The following is a 17697-nucleotide window of genomic DNA, read 5'->3' as shown; positions in this document are numbered from 1 at the left end:
TGTCATGACATCCTGTTCGTCGCAAGCAACGTCGTCAAAGATAAATATCGAATTCGGTCGAGCATCCGCCGGGGGAATCACGTCCGCGTTGTCCGAATAGGCAAAATAACCTACGTCCTTGCCCACGTGCGAGAACAAGTTGTTGAAGTATTGATATTTTGGCTGACGTAACGATTTCGAATACACGTACACATTTGCGAATCGCAGTCCATTCGGACTTTCCAACAGGCTAATCATGACGTTCGTTTTACCACATCCTGACGGGCCGCTTATCACGCATCGTATAGTACTCGGTAGCAATGACCCATGCTTCCGAATTATCTCATCATGGTCGTCGAACGTGCGGCAGGTCGGAACCTGGATATTCAAGGACTGTCGTACGAAACGCATGCTCTCTCTCGACTGATATTGTTATGCTACATTTTCTTTTCGAACGACAAGGTATTTATACGAGAACTCAAGCATCATAGATATCAGTCTTCTCGTATTCTAATGATAGAGCACATCTCCGTGTAACTAACGCACGTACAGTTTTTTTGTTCATTATCAATCAAAAAACCTTTGACATAACAGCTTCATATACCGCTTCGATTGGAAAGAAACAGCTTTGTATACCGCTACAGACTGGTAAGAAACAGCTCTGTATATCGCTACAGACAGGTAAGAAACAGCTCTGTATGCTGCTACAGACTGGTATAAACAGCTCTGTATACCACTGCACACTGGTAAGAAACAGCTCCGTATACCGCTATAGACTGGTAAAAGACATCCCCTAAAGATTAGGTATGGGTCAGATAAGGAAGAAGGATCGACGAGCGGTCAAGGGGAAGAAGAAGAAGAACTACACTAGCTACAATACTGGAAGAATTCTACCAATTGCCAAACGAGGTGGTTTTCTACCGCTGCTGTTTCCTGCTTTAGGAGCTTTGGGGGCATTGTCAGGCGGCGCTGATGCAGTAGCTAAAACGATAAACCAGGCGAAAGCTGAGAAGAAACAATTGAAAGAAATGGAACGACACACAAATTAATGCGATGTAGAAGATTTAGCTTCAAATTCGTGCGAAACAAATGATTTAGCTTCAAATACTTGCGAATATAAGTGATATAGCATCAAATGCAGGCGAAGCAAACGAGTAAGCTTCAAATCCATTAGAAACGCATGATTTAGCTTCACATCAATACGAAGTAGAAGTCTTTGCTTCAAATACATGAGAAACAAATGATTTAGCATCATATACTTGCGATATAAGTGATATAGCTTCAAATGCAGACGAAAAAAACGAGTTAGCTTCAAATCCAAGAGAAACGCATGATTTAACTTCAAATCAATGCGAAGTAGAAGGCTTAGCTTCAAATCCATGCGAAACGAATGGTTTAGCTTCAAATACTTGTAATATACATGATTTAGCTTCAACTGCATGTGAAACAAACGTGTTATCCCCAAATCAAAGCGAAACACAAGATTTAGCTTCAATTCAATCCGAAACAAATGGCTTAGATTCAAATACTTGTGATATACATGATTTAGCTCCAACTGCATGCGAAACAAGTGGTTTAGATTCAAATACTTGTGATATACGTGATTTAGCTTTAACTGCATGCGAAACAAACGTGTTAGCTTTAAATCCATGAGAAACACATGATTTGGCTTCAAATCAATGCGAAATAGAAGGCTGATTTTCGAATCCATGCAAAACAAATGGTTTAGCTTCAAATACTTGTGATATACATGATTATGCTTCAACTGCATGCGAAACAAATGAGTAAGCTTCAAATCCATGCGAAACAAACGAGTTAGATTCATATCCATGCGAAACACACGATTTAGCTTCAAATCAATGCGAAATAGAAGTCTGATTTTCGAATCTATGCGAAACAAATGGTTTAGCTTCAAATACTTGTGATATACTAGATTTAGCTTCAACAGCATGCGAAACAAAGGAGTTAGCTTCAACTGCATGCGAAACAAACGAGTTAGCTTCAAATCCAAGCGAAACACTTGATTTAGCTTCAAATAAATGCGAAGTAGAAGACTGATCTTCGAATCCATTCGAAACAAATGGTTTAGCTTCAAATACTTGTGATATACACGATTTAGCTTCAACTATATGCGAAACAAACGTGTTAGCTTTAAATCCATGCGAAACCCATGATTTAGCTCCAAATCAAAGCGAAGTAGAAGGCTTAGCATCAAATCCATGCGACACAAATGATTTAGCTTCAAATACTTGCGATATAAGTGATATAGCTTCAACTGCTGGAAAAACAAACGAGTGAGCTTCATATCCAAGCGAAACACTTGATTTAGCTTCAAATCAATGCGAAGTAGAAGACTGATCTTCGAATCCATGCGAAACAAATGGTTTAGCTTCAAATACTTGTGATATACATGATTTAGCTTCACATGCAGGCGAAACAAACGAGTTAGCTTCAAATCCAAGCGAAACATATGATTTAGATTCAAATTCATTCTAAGCATATGGTTTAGCTTAATATTCATGCGAAACAAATGGTTCAGCTTCAACTACTTGCGATATAATTAATATAGCTTCAAATGCTGGAAAAACAAACGAGTGAAATCAATGCGAAGTAGAAGGCTTAGCTTCAAAACCAATGCGAAACAAATGGTTTAGCTTAAAATACTTGTGATATACATGATTGTGCTTCAACTGCATGCGAAACAAACGTGTTAGCTTTGAATCCATGAGAAACACATGATTTAGCTTCAAATCAATGCGAAATAGAAGACTGATTTTCTAATGCATGCAAAACAAGTGGATTATATTCAAATACTTATGATATACATGATTTAGCTTCAACTGCATGCGAAACAAACGAGTTAGCTTCAAATCCAAACGAAACAATTGATTTAGCTTCAAATCAATGCGAAGAAGAAGGCTTAGGATCAAAACCAATGCGAAACAAATGGTTTAGCTCCAAATACTTGTGATATACATGATTTAGCTTCACATGCAGGCGAAACAAACGAGTTAGCTTCAAATCCAAGCGAAACACATGATTTAGATTCAAATTCATTCTAAGCATATGGTTTAGCTTAATATTCATGCGAAACAAATGGTTCAGCTTCAACTACTTGCGATATAATTAATATAGCTTCAAATGCTGGAAAAACAAACGAGTGAAATCAATGCGAAGTAGAAGGCTTAGCTTCAAAACCAATGCGAAACAAATGGTTTAGCTTAAAATACTTGTGATATACATGATTGTGCTTCAACTGCATGCGAAACAAACGTGTTAGCTTTGAATCCATGAGAAACACATGATTTAGCTTCAAATCAATGCGAAATAGAAGACTGATTTTCTAATGCATGCAAAACAAGTGGATTATATTCAAATACTTATGATATACATGATTTAGCTTCAACTGCATGCGAAAAAAACGAGTTATCTTTAAATCATGCGAAACACATGATTTAACTTAAAATCAATACCAAGTAGAAGGTTTATCTTCGAATCCATGCAAACAAATGGATTAGCTTCAAATATTAGCGATATACATGATTTAGCTACAAATGCAGGCGAAACAAACAAGTTAGCTTCAAATCCATGCGAAACAAACGAGTTAGCTTCAAAACCACGCGAAACACTTGATTTAGCTTCAAATCAATGTGAAGTAGAAGACTGATCTACGAATCCATTCGAAACAAATGGTTTAGCTTCAAATACTTATGATATACATGATTTCGCTTCAACTGCATGCGAAACAAACGAGTTGTCTTTAAATCCAAACGATACACTTGATTTAGCTTCAAATCAATGCGAAGAAGAAGGCTTAGCATCAAATCTAATGCGAAACAAATGGTTTAGCTTCAAATACTTGTGATATACATGATTCAGCTTCAACTGCATCCGAAACAAACGTGTTAGTTTTAAATCCATGAGAAACACACGATTTAGCTTCAAATCAATGCGAAATAGAAGGCTGATTTTCGAATCCATGCAAAACAAATGGATTATCTTCAAATACTTGTGATGTACATGATTTAGCTTCAACTGCATGCGAAACAATCGTGTTATCTTTAAATCCATGCGAAACACATGATTTAGCTCCAAATCAATGCGAAGTAGTAGGCTTAGCTCCAAATCCATGGAAATCAAATGGTTTAGTTCAAATACTTGTGATATACATGATTTAGATTCAACTGCATGCGAAACAAACGAGTTATCTTTAAATCATGCGAAACACATGATTTAACTTAAAATCAATACCAAGTAGAAGGTTTATCTTCGAATCCATGCAAACAAATGGATTAGCTTCAAATATTAGCGATATACATGATTTAGCTACAAATGCAGGCGAAACAAACAAGTTAGCTTCAAATCCATGCGAAACAAACGAGATAGTTTCAATTCCATTCGAAACGCATGATTTAGCTTCGAATCAGTGCGAAATAGAAGGCTGATTTTCGAATCCATGCGAAACAAACGGTTTAGCTTCAAATACTTGTGAGATACATGATTGAGCTTCAACTGCATGCGAAACAAACCAGGTAGCTTCAAATCCAAGCGAAATACTCGATTTTACTTCAAATAAATGCGAAATAGAAGGCTTGTATTCAAAACCAGTGCGAAACAAATGGTTTATCTTCAAATACTTGTGATATACATGATTGAGCTTCAACTGCATGCGAAACAAACGAGTTAGCTTCAAATCCAAGAGAAACACATGATTTATAATTCAAATCAATGCGAAATAGAAGGCTTATCTTCAAAACCAGTGAGAAACAAATGGTTTATCTTCAAATACTTGTGATATACATGATTGAGCTTCAACTGCATGCGAAACAAACGAGTTAGCTTCAAATCCAAGAGAAACACATGATTTATAATTCAAATCAATGCGAAGTAGAAGGCTTAACATCAAATCCATGCGAAACGAATGATTTAGCTGCAAATACTTGCGAACATAAGTGATATAGCTTCAACTGTATGCGAAACAAACGAGTTTGCTTCAAATCTAAACGGAACTCTTGATTTACTTCAAATCAATGCGAAGTAGAAGGCTTTGCTTCAACTGCATGCGAAACAAATGAGTTAGCTTCAAAACCATGCGAAACAAACGAGTTAGCATCAAATCCATGCGAAACTCATGATTTAGTTTCAATTTAATGCGAAATAGAAGGCTGTTTTTCGAATCCATGCGAAACAAATGGTTTAGCTTGAAATACTTGTGATATACATTATTATGCTTCAACTGCATGCGAAACAAATGAGTAAGCTTCAAATCCATGCGAAACAAACGAGTTAGATTCAAATCCATGCGAAACACACGATTTAGCTTCAAATCAATGCGAAATAGAAGTCTGATTTTCGAATCCATGCGAAACAAATGGTTTAGCTTCAAATACTTGTGATATACTAGATTTAGCTTCAACAGCATGCGAAACAAACGTGTTAGCTTTAAATCCATGCGAAACCCATGATTTAGCTCCAAATCAATGCGAAGTAGAAGGCTTAGCATCAAATCCATGCGACACAAATGATTTAGCTTCAAATACTTGCGATATAAGTGATATAGCTTCAAATGCAGACGAAAAAAACGAGTTAACTTCAAATCCAAGAGAAACACATGATTTATAATTCAAATCAATGCGAAGTAGAAGGCTTAACTTCAAATCCATGCGAAACGAATGATTTAGCTGCAAATACTTGCGAACATAAGTGATATAGCATCAACTGTATGCGAAACAAACGAGTTTGCTTCAAATCTAAACGGAACTCTTGATTTACTTCAAATCAATGCGAAGTAGAAGGCTTTGCTTCAAATCCATGCGAATCAAATGGATTAGCTTCAAATACTTGTGATATACATTATTTTGCTTCAACTGCATGCGAAACAAATGAGTTAGCTTCAAATCCGTGCAAAACAAACGAGTTAGCTTCACATCCATGCGAAACTCATGATTTAGTTTCAATTCAATGCGAAATAGGAGGCTGATTTTCGAATCCATGCGAAACAAATGGATTATCTTCAAATACTTGTGATATACATGACTTAGATTCAACTGCATGCGAAACAAACGTGTTATCTTTAAATCCAAGCGAAATACATGATTTAACTTAAAATCAATACGAAGTAGAAGGCTGATCTTCGAATCCATGCGAAACAAATGGATTAGCTTCAAATATTTGTGATATACATGATTTAGCTTCAAATGCAGGCGAAACAAACGAGTTAGCTTCAAATCCAGGCGAAACAAACGAGATAGCTTCAATTCCATGCGAAGCGCATGATTTAGCTTCAAATCAATGCGAAATAGGATGATTTTCAAATCCATGCGAAACAAATGGTTTAGCTTCAAATACTTGTGATAAACATGATTGAGCTTCAACTGCATGCGAAACAAACGAGTTAGCTTCAAATCCATGCGAAACCCATGATTTAGCTCCAAATCAATGCGAAGTAGAAGGCTTAGCATCAAATCCATGCGACACAAATGATTTAGCTTCAAATGCTTGCGATATAAGTGATATAGCTTCAACTGAATGCGAAACCAACGAGTTAGCTTGAAATCCAAGCGTAACACATGATTTATCTTCAAATCAATGCGAAGTAGAAGGCTTAACTTTAAATCCATGCGAAACAAATGGTTTAGCTTTAAATACTTGTGATATACATGATTTAGCTTCACATGCAGGCGAAACAAACGAGTTAGCTTCAAATACATGCGAAAAACATGATTTAGCTTCAAATTCATTCGAAGCACATGGTTTACCTTAATATCCTTACGAAACAAATGGTTTAGCTTCAAATACTTGTGATATACATGATTGAGCTTCAACTGCATGCGAAACAAACGTGTTAGCTTCAAATCCAAGCGAAACACTTCATTCAGCTTCAAATCAATGCGAAGTAGAAGACTGATCTTCGAATCCATGCGAAACAAATGGTTTAGCTTCAAATACTTGTGATATACATGATTTAGCTTCAACTATATGCGAAACAAACGTGTTAGCTTTAAATCCATGCGAAACCCATGATTTAGCTCCAAATCAATGCGAAGTAGAAGTCTTAGCATCAAATCCATGCGACACAAATGATTTAGCTTCAAATACTTGCGATATAAGTGATATAGCTTCAAATGCTGGAAAAACAAACGAGTGAGCTTCATATCCAAGCGAAACACTTGATTTAGCTTCAAATCAATGCGAAGTAGAAGACTGATCTTCGAATCCATGCGAAACAAATGGTTTAGCTTCAAATACTTGTGATATACATGATTGAGCTTCAACTGCATGCGAAACAAACGAGTTAGCTTCAAATCCAAGAGAAACACATGATTTATAATTCAAATCAATGCGAAGTAGAAGGCTTAATTTCAAATCCATGCGAAACGAATGGATTATCTTCAAATAATTGTGATATACATGATTTAGCTTCAACTGCATGCGAAACAATCGTGTTATCTTTAAATCCATGCGAAACGCATGATTTAGCTCCAAATCAATGCGAAGTAGTAGGCTTAGCACCAAATCCATGGGAATCAAATGGTTTAGTTCAAATACTTGTGATATACATGATTTAGATTCAACTGCATGCGAAACATACGAGTTATCTTTAAATCATGCGAAACACATGATTTAAATTAAAATCAATACCAAGTAGAAGGTTTATCTTCGAATCCATGCAAACAAATGGATTAGCTTCAAATATTAGCGATATACATGATTTAGCTACAAATGCAGGCGAAACAAACAAGTTAGCTTCAAATCCATGCGAAACAAACGAGTTAGCTTCAAAACCAAGCGAAACACTTGATTTAGCTTCAAATCAATGCGAAGTAGAAGACTGATCTTGGAATCCATTCGAAACAAATGGTTTAGCTTCAAATACTTATGATATACATGATTTCGCTTCAACTGCATTTGAAACAAACGAGTTAGCTTCAAATCCAAACGAAACACTTGATTTAGCTTCAAATCAATGCGAAGAAGAAGGCTTAGCATCAAAACTAATGCGAAACAAATGGTTTAGCTTCAAATACTTGTGATATACATGATCAGCTTCAACTGCATCCGAAACAAACGTGTTAGTTTTAAATCCATGAGAAACACACGATTTAGCTTCAAATCAATGCGAAATAGGAGGCTGATTTTCGAATCCATGCAAAACAAATGGATTATCTTCAAATACTTGTGATGTACATGATTTAGCTTCAACTGCATGCGAAACAATCGAGTTAGCTTCAAAACAAAGCGAAACACATGATTTAGCTGCAAATCAATGCGAAGTAGAAGGCTTAGCTTCATATCCATGCGAAGCATATCATTTAGCTTCAAATTCATGCGAAACACATGGTTTAGCTCAATAGTCATGCGACACAGATGGTTTATATTCAGATACTTGTGATAAACATGATTAATTTCAACTGCAAACGAAACAAACGAGTTAGCTTAAAATCCAAGCGAAACACATGATTTACGTTCAAATCAATGCGAAGTAGAAGACTTAGTTTCAAATCAATGCGAAGTAGAAAGCTTAGATTCAATTGCATGCGAAACAAACAAGTTAGCTTCAAATCGATGCGATTCACATGATTTAGCTTCGAATCAATGCGAAGTAGAAGGCTTAGCATCAAATACATGAGAAACAAATGATTTTTCTTCAGATAATTGCGATATAAGTGATACAGCTTCAAATCCATGCGAAACACATGATTTAGCTTCAAATTCATGCGTATCACATGGATTAGCTTCATAGCTTCATATTCTTGCGAAACAGATGGATTAGATACAGATACTTGTGATGTACATGTTTTAGCTTCAACTGCATGCGAAACAAACGTGTTAGCTTGAAATCCAAGCGTAACACATGATTTATCTTCAAATCAATGCGAAGTAGAAGGCTTAACTTTAAATCCATGCGAAACAAATGGTTTAGCTTTAAATACTTGTGATATACATGATTTAGCTTCACATGCAGGCGAAACAAACGAGTTAGCTTCAAATACATGCGAAAAACATGATTTAGCTTCAAATTCATTCGAAGCACATGGTTTACCTTAATATCCTTACGAAACAAATGGTTTAGCTTCAAATACTTGTGATATACATGATTGAGCTTCAACTGCATGCGAAACAAACGTGTTAGCTTCAAATCCAAGCGAAACACTTCATTCAGCTTCAAATCAATGCGAAGTAGAAGACTGATCTTCGAATCCATGCGAAACAAATGGTTTAGCTTCAAATACTTGTGATATACATGATTTAGCTTCAACTATATGCGAAACAAACGTGTTAGCTTTAAATCCATGCGAAACCCATGATTTAGCTCCAAATCAATGCGAAGTAGAAGTCTTAGCATCAAATCCATGCGACACAAATGATTTAGCTTCAAATACTTGCGATATAAGTGATATAGCTTCAAATGCTGGAAAAACAAACGAGTGAGCTTCATATCCAAGGGAAACACTTGATTTAGCTTCAAATCAATGCGAAGTAGAAGACTGATCTTCGAATCCATGCGAAACAAATGGTTTAGCTTCAAATACTTGTGATATACATGATTGAGCTTCAACTGCATGCGAAACAAACGAGTTAGCTTCAAATCCAAGAGAAACACATGATTTATAATTCAAATCAATGCGAAGTAGAAGGCTTAACTTCAAATCCATGCGAAACGAATGGATTATCTTCAAATAATTGTGATATACATGATTTAGCTTGAACTGCATGCGAAACAATCGTGTTATCTTTAAATCCATGCGAAACGCATGATTTAGCTCCAAATCAATGCGAAGTAGTAGGCTTAGCACCAAATCCATGGGAATCAAATGGTTTAGTTCAAATACTTGTGATATACATGATTTAGATTCAACTGCATGCGAAACATACGAGTTATCTTTAAATCATGCGAAACACATGATTTAAATTAAAATCAATACCAAGTAGAAGGTTTATCTTCGAATCCATGCAAACAAATGGATTAGCTTCAAATATTAGCGATATACATGATTTAGCTACAAATGCAGGCGAAACAAACAAGTTAGCTTCAAATCCATGCGAAACAAACGAGTTAGCTTCAAAACCAAGCGAAACACTTGATTTAGCTTCAAATCAATGCGAAGTAGAAGACTGATCTTCGAATCCATTCGAAACAAATGGTTTAGCTTCAAATACTTATGATATACATGATTTCGCTTCAACTGCATGCGAAACAAACGAGTTAGCTTCAAATCCAAACGAAACACTTGATTTAGCTTCAAATCAATGCGAAGAAGAAGGCTTAGCATCAAAACTAATGCGAAACAAATGGTTTAGCTTCAAATACTTGTGATATACATGATTCAGCTTCAACTGCATCCGAAACAAACGTGTTAGTTTTAAATCCATGAGAAACACACGATTTAGCTTCAAATCAATGCGAAATAGAAGGCTGATTTTCGAATCCATGCAAAACAAATGGATTATCTTCAAATACTTGTGATGTACATGATTTAGCTTCAACTGCATGCGAAACAATCGAGTTAGCTTCAAAACAAAGCGAAACACATGATTTAGCTGCAAATCAATGCGAAGTAGAAGGCTTAGCTTCATATCCATGCGAAGCATATCATTTAGCTTCAAATTCATGCGAAACACATGGTTTAGCTCAATAGTCATGCGACACAGATGGTTTATATTCAGATACTTGTGATAAACATGATTAATTTCAACTGCAAACGAAACAAACGAGTTAGCTTAAAATCCAAGCGAAACACATGATTTACGTTCAAATCAATGCGAAGTAGAAGACTTAGTTTCAAATCAATGCGAAGTAGAAAGCTTGGATTCAATTGCATGCGAAACAAACAAGTTAGCTTCAAATCGATGCGATTCACATGATTTAGCTTCGAATCAATGCGAAGTAGAAGGCTTAGCATCAAATACATGAGAAACAAATGATTTTTCTTCAGATAATTGCGATATAAGTGATACAGCTTCAAATCCATGCGAAACACATGATTTAGCTTCAAATTCATGCGTATCACATGGATTAGCTTCATAGCTTCATATTCTTGCGAAACAGATGGATTAGATACAGATACTTGTGATGTACATGTTTTAGCTTCAACTGCATGCGAAACAAACGTGTTAGCTTCAAATCCATGCGAAACACATGATTTAGCTTCAAATCAATGCGAAGTAGAAGGCTTAGCATCAAAACCAATGCGAAACAAATGGTTTAGCTTCAAATGCTTGTCATATACATGATTGCGCTTCAACTGCATGCGAAACAAACGTGTTAGCTTTAAATCCATGAGAAACACATGATTTAGCTTCAAATCAATGCGAAATAGAAGGCTGATTTTCGAATCCATGCAAAACAAATGGATTATCTTCGAATACTTGTGATATACATGATTTAGCTTCAACTGCATGCGAAACAAACGAGTTAGCTACAAATCCAAACGAAACACTTGATTTAGCTTCAAATCAATGCGAAGTAGAAGGCTTAGCATCAAAACCAATGCGAAACAAATGCTTCAGCTTCAAATACTTGTGATATACATGACTGAGCTTCAACTGCATGCGAAACAAACGTGTTAGCTTTAAATCCATGAGAAACACATGATTTAGCTTCAAATCAATGCGAAATAGAAGGCTGATTTTCGAATCCACGCCAAAAAATTGGATTACCTTCAAATACTTGTGATATACATGATTTAGCTTCAACTGCATGCGAAACAATCGTGTTTGCCTCAAATCCAAACGAAACACTTGATTTAGCTTCAAATCAATGCGAAGTAGAAGCCTTAGCTTCAAATACATGCGAATCAAATGGTTTAGCTTCGAATACTTGTGATATACATGACTTAGCCACAACTGCATGTGAAACGAACGTGTTTGCTTCAAATTCAAGCGAAACACATGACTCAGCATCAAATCAATGCGAAGAGGAACGCTTATCTTCGAATCCATGCAAAACAAATGGTTTAGCTTCAAATACTTGTTTTATACATGATTTAGCTTCAACTGCATGCGAAACAAACGAGTTAGCTTTAACTCCATGCGATAGAAACGAGTTAGCTTCAAATCCATGAGAAACACATGATTTAGCTTCAAATCATTGCGAAATAGAAGGCTGATTTTCGAATCCATGCGAAACAAATGGTTTAGCTTCAAATGCTTGTCATATACATGATTGCGCTTCAACTGCATGCGAAACAAACGTGTTAGCTTTAAATCCATGAGAAACACATGATTTAGCTTCAAATCAATGCGAAATAGAAGGCTGATTTTCGAATCCATGCAAAACAAATGGATTATCTTCAAATACTTGTGATATACATGATTTAGCTTCAACTGCATGCGAAACAAACGAGTTAGCTACAAATCCAAACGAAACACTTGATTTAGCTTCAAATCAATGCGAAGTAGAAGGCTTAGCATCAAAACCAATGCGAAACAAATGGTTCAGCTTCAAATACTTGTGATATACATGATTGAGCTTCAACTGCATGCGAAACAAACGTGTTAGCTTTAAATCCATGAGAAACACATGATTTAGCTTCAAATCAATGCGAAATAGAAGGCTGATTTTCGAATCCATACCAAAAAATTGGATTACCTTCAAATACTTGTGATATACATGATTTAGCTTCAACTGCATGCGAAACAAACGAGTTAGCTACAATTTCCAGCGAAACACATGATTTACTTTCAAATCAATGCGAAGTAGAAGGCTTATCTTCAAATACATGCGAAAGAAAAGGTATAGCTTCAAATACTTGTGATTTACATGATTTAGCTTCAACTGCATGCGAAACAAACGAGTTAGCTTCAAATCCTCGCGAATCACATGATTTAGCTTCAAATCAAAGCGAAGTAGAAGGCTTAGCTTCAAGTCCAAGCGAAACAAATGTTTTAGCTTCAAATACTTGTGATAAACATGATTTAGCTTCAACTGTTTCGAAACAAACAAATTAGCTTCAAATCCAAGCGAAACACATGATTTAGTTTCAAATCAATTCGAAGTAGAAGGCTTATCTTCAAATCCATGCGAAACAAATGGTTTAGCTTCAAATACGTGTGATATACATGATTAAGCTTCAACTGAAGGCGAAACAAACGAGTTAGCTTCAAATCCAAGCGAAACAAATGACTTACCTTCAATTTCATGCAAAGTAGAAGTCTTAGCTTCAAATACATGCGAAACAAACGAGTTAGCTTCAAATCCATGCGACACACATGGTTTAGCTTCAAATACTTGCGATTTACAGGATTTAGCATCAACTCCATGCGAAACAAAGGAATTAGCTTCAAATCCAAGCGAAACACATAATTCAGCTTCAAATTCGATCGAAACACATGGTTTAGCTTAATATTCATGCGAAACAAATGGTTTAGCTTCAACTACTTGTGATATACATGATTTAGCTTCAACTGTATGCGAAACAAACGAGATAGCTTCGAATCCAAGCGAAACACATAATTCAGCTTCAGATTCGATCGAAACACATGGTTTAGCTTAATATTCACGCGAAACAAATGGTTTCGCTTCAACTACTTGTGATATACATGATTTAGCTTCAACTGCATGCGAAACAAACGAGTTAACTTCAAATCCAAGCGAAACACATGGTTTAGCTTCAAATCAATGCGAAGTAGAAGGCCTATCTTCGAATCCACGCGAAACAAATGGTTCAGCTTGAAATACTTGTGATATACATGATTTAGCATCAACTGCATGCGAAACAAACGAGTTAGCTTCATATCCAAGCGAAACACATGATTTAGCTTCAATTTCATGCAGAGTAGAAGACTTAGCTTCAAATGCATGCGAAATAAATGGTTTAGCTTCAAATACTTGTTTTATACATGATTTAGCATCAACTGCATTGCGTAACAAACGAGTTAGCTTCAAATCCAAACTTCAAATCAATGCGAAGTAGAAGGAATGCGAAACAATCGAGTTAGCTACAAATCCAAGCAAAACAAATGATTTAGCTTCGAATCAGTACGAAGTAGAAGTCATAGATTCAAATCCATGCGATTCAAATGGTTCAGCTTAAAATACTTGTAACATACATGATTTAGCTTCAAGTGCATGCGCAACAAACGAGTTAGCTTCAAATCCAAGAGAAACACATGATTTAGCTTCAAATTCATGCGAAACACATGGTTTAGCTTCAACTACTTGTGATATACTCGATTTAGCTTCAACTGCATGAGAAACAAACGAGTTAACTTCAAATCCAAGCGAAACACATGATTTAGTTTCAAATCAATGCGAAGTAGAATGCTTAGCTTCAAATCCATGCGAATCAAACGGTTTAGCTTCAAATACTTGTGATATACATGACTTATCTTCAAATGCAGGCGAAACAAAAGAGTCGGCTTCAAACGCATGCGAAACACATCATTTAGTTTCAAATTCATGCGAAACACATGGTTTAGCTTCATAGCATCATATTCTTGCGAAACAGATGGTTTAGATTCAGATACTTGTGATAAACATGATTTAGCTTCAACAGCATGCGAAACAAACAAGTTTGCTTCAATTCCAAGAGAAACACATGATTTAACTTCAAATCAATGCGAAGTAGATGGCTTAGCTTCAAATCCATGCGAAACAAATGGTTTAGCTTCAAATACTTCTGATACACGTGATTTAGCATCAACTTCATGCAAAACAATCGAGTTAGCTTCAAATCTATGCGAAATACAAGATTTAGTTTCAAAACAACGCCAAGTAGAAGGTTTAGCTTCAAATCCATGCGATACAAATGGTTTAGCTTCAAATCAACGCGAAGTAAAAGGCTTATCTTCAAATCCATATGAAACAAATGGTTTACCTTCAAATACTTGTGATATACATGATTTAGCTTCAACTGCATGCCAAAAAACGAGTTCGTTTCAAATCGATGCGAAACACATGATTCAGCATCGAATCAATGCGAAGTAGTAGGCTTAGCTTCAAATACATGAGAAACAAATGATTTATATTCAGATAATTGCGATATATGTGATATAGATATAAAAGCACGCGAAACAATCGAGTTAGATTCAAATCCATACGAAATACATGATTTAGTTTCAAATCAATGCGAAGTAGAAGGCTTAGCTTCAATCACATGAGACACAAATGATTTATTTTCACATAATTCCGATATAAGTGATACAGCTTCAAATCCATGCGAAACACATGATTTAGTGTCAAATTCATGCGAATCACATGGATTAGCTTCATAGCTTCCTATTCTTGCGAAACAGATGGATTAGATTCAGATACTTGTGATGTACATGTTTTAGCATCAACTGCATGCGAAACAAACGTGTTAGCTGCAAATCCAAGCGAAACACATGATTTATCTTCAAATGTAGGCGAAGTTGAAGGCTTTGCTTCAAATCCATGCGAAGCGAATGGTTTAGCTTCAAATACTTGTGATATACATGATTTTGATTCAACTGCATGTGAAACAAATGAGTTAGCTTCAAATGCATGCGAGACAAACGAGTTAGCTTTAAATCCATGCTATAGAAACGAGTTAGCTTCAAATCTATGAGAAACTCGTGATTTAGCTTCAAATCATTGCGAAATAGAAGGCAGATTTTCGAATCCATGCGAAACAAATGGTTACGCTTCAAATACTTGTGATATACATGATTTAGCTTTAACTGCATGCGAAACAAATGAGTTAGCTTCAAATCCATGCGAAACAAACGAGTTAGCTTCAAATCCATGCGAAACTCGTGATTTAGCTTCAAATCAATGCGAAATAGAAGGCTGATTTTCGAATCCATGCGAAACAAACGTTTTAGCTTCAAATACTTGTGATACACTAGATTTAGCTTCAACAGCATGCGAAACAAACGAGTTAGCTTCAAATCCAAGCGAAACACTTGATTTAGCTTCAAATCAATGCGAAGTAGAAGGTTTAGATACAAATCCATGCGAAACAAATGGTTTAGCTGCACATACTTGTGATATTCATGATTTAGCTTCAACTGCTTGCCTAACAATCGAGTTAGCTTCAAATCCAAGCGAAACGCTTGATTCTGCTTCAAATCAATGCGAAGTAGAAGGCTTAGCTTTAAATTCATGCGAAACAAATGGTTTAGCTTCAAATACTTGTGATATACATGATATAGCTTCAACTGCATGCGAGACAAACGCTTTACATTCAAATCCAAGCGAAACACATTATTTAGGTTCAAATCAATGCGAAGTGGAAGGCTTAGCTTCAAATACATGAGAAACAAATGATTTATGTTCAGATAATTGCGATATAAGTGATATAGCTTCAAATGCAGGCGAAACAATCGAGTTAGCTTCAAATCAATGCGAAGTAGAAGGCTTATCATCAAATCAATGCGAATCAAACGGTTGAGCTTCAAATACTTGTGATATACATGATTTAGTTTCAACTGCATGCGAAACAAACGAGTTAGCTTCATATCCATGCGAAACACATCATTTAGCTACAAATTCATGCGAAACACAGGGTTTAGATCAATAGTCATGCGACACAGATGGTTTATATTCAGATACTTGTGATAAACATGATTTAGCTTCAACTGCAAACGAAACAAACGAGTTACCTTCAAATCCAAGCGAAACACATGATTTACCTTGAAATCAATGCGAAGTAGAAGACTTAGCTTCAAATCAATGCGAAGTAGAAGGCTTAGCTTCAAATGCAGGCGAAACAAACGAGTTAGCTTCAAATCCATGCAAAACACATGATTTAGCTTCAAATCAATGCGAAGTAGAAGGCTTATTTTCAAATCCAACCGAAACAAATGGTTTAGCTTCAAATACTTGCGATATAAATAAAACAGCTTCAAATGAAGACAAAACAAACGAGTGAGTTTCAAATCCATGCGAAACATATGATTTAGCATCAAATCAATGCGAAGTAGAAGGCTTAGCTTCAAATCAATCCGAAACAAATGGCTTAGCTTTAAATATTTGTAGCTAAACCATGTGTTCGCATGGATTTGAAGCTAACTCTTTTGTTTCGCCTGCATTTGGAGACAAATCATGTATATCACAAGTATTTGAAACTAAACCGTTTGATTCGCATGGATTTGAAGCTAAGCCTTCTACTTCGAATTGATTTGCAGCTATCTCGATTTTTTCACCTGCATTTGAAGCTACATCACTTATATCGCAATTATCTGAAGATAAACCATTTATTTCGCATGTATTTGAAGCTAAGACTTCTACTTTGCATGAAATTGAAGCTATGTCATGTGTTTCATGCAGTTGAAGCAAAAACATGTACATCACAAGTATCTGAATTTAATCCATCTGTTTCGCAAGAATATGAAGCTATGAAGCTAATCCACGTGATTCACATGAATTTGAAGCTAAATCATGTGTTTCGCATGGATTTGAAGCTGTATCACTAATATCGCAATTATCTGAAGATAAATAATTTGTTTCTCATGTGTTTGAAGCTAACCCTTCTACTTCGCATTGATTCGAAGCTAAATCATGTGAATCGCATGGATTTGAAGCTAACTCGTTTGTATCGCGTGCATTTGAAGCTATATCACTTACATCGTAATTATCTGAAGTTAAATCATTTGTTTCTCATGTATTTGAAGCTAAGGCTTCTACTTCGCATTGATTTGCAGCTAAATCATGTGTTTCGCTTGGTTTTGAAGCTAACTCGTTTGTTTCGCATGCAGTTGAAGCTAAATCATGTATATCACAAGTATTTGAAGCTAAACCATTGGTTTCGCATG

Source organism: Megalopta genalis, unplaced genomic scaffold (assembly GCF_051020955.1).
Source record: "Megalopta genalis isolate 19385.01 unplaced genomic scaffold, iyMegGena1_principal scaffold0097, whole genome shotgun sequence".
Lineage (NCBI taxonomy): Eukaryota > Metazoa > Arthropoda > Insecta > Hymenoptera > Halictidae > Megalopta > Megalopta genalis.
Note: the sequence above shows the minus strand (reverse complement) of the source record.